The sequence below is a fragment of the Octodon degus genome, unplaced genomic scaffold, assembly GCF_000260255.1.
Source record: "Octodon degus isolate 3935 unplaced genomic scaffold, OctDeg1.0 scaffold00195, whole genome shotgun sequence".
NCBI lineage: Eukaryota > Metazoa > Chordata > Mammalia > Rodentia > Octodontidae > Octodon > Octodon degus.
The window spans coordinates 4,275,670-4,276,727 of record NW_004524771.1 but is presented as its reverse complement, the minus strand read 5'-3'; positions in this window follow the sequence as shown (position 1 = coordinate 4,276,727).

The following is a 1,058-nucleotide window of genomic DNA, read 5'->3' as shown; positions in this document are numbered from 1 at the left end:
CGGTCCCTGTGCTTTGCTAAGCTTGTTCTAAATAAATAGGTACTTTAGACCACTGAGCCATCTCACCAGCCCTTGATTTTCATTTTGTAAAACTCTTGGTCAAATCTTTCTTAGTTCTATACATATGCACATTATTTAGGGAGTGTTTGACTAAAATTGGCACAACAAGGCTTGTGGCCCTATATTTTCCTAGCCTATAGTCTCCATAGTCTTAAACCTATGGTCACCTTGGACTCTAGCTGAGCTCCACAGGACTGAGATTGCCCCTCAAGTAATAAAAATTCATTCTCTGCAACTAGGAAACCAGGACTGAGCTAATGATTGAAAAGGATTGAGATAATGATTAGAGCCCAGCCCTTTTCAAGCTGGAGTCCAAAATAAGGTAGGATGGAAGAAACAAAAAATAGGCCAAAAGGAGACAAGGAAAACCTCAGTTTTAGAAATGAAAACTACAGCATCAAGACACATGAAATGAAAACTACAGCATCAAGACACATCAAGGGAATTGAACCAGGGCAATTCCCTTTCACCCACAAGTGTGCGGCCATTGCCTCTGACTTGCACAAGTGCCCTTACACTTGTGAATAGGTCACCTTTTTGCCTATAAATAAGACTTTTTCCATCATCTCACTGTGGGTGGCCACACTCTCCTACTAACCAAACCAAGACTGAGACCATAGATAAACAAATTTCACACTTTTCCACCACCAAAACACATGAACTTTCTCAGGCCCAGTCTGGTGACCCCTTTTCCTTAATTTTTTTACTTTACAATTAAAACTTTGGCTTGTAAATTTGTATTGTCTCTTTAATTCCAATTATCATTACAGCAACTGTTACTGGGTTGTGGGGTCTCTGGGTTGCTAGAGACTCCTTGTAGAGGTACTTTCTAGGTTCTTTTTGTCCTGAACAAAGAACTAGTCAAGACAAGCATAAACAGTAGCAAAGTTTTACATTTTTTTTTTAAATTTTTTTTTTTATTTATTTGAGAGAGAGAGAGAGAGAGAGAGAGAGAGAGTGGTGTGTGTGTGTGTGGCCAGCTCAGCCCACCAGGGGGC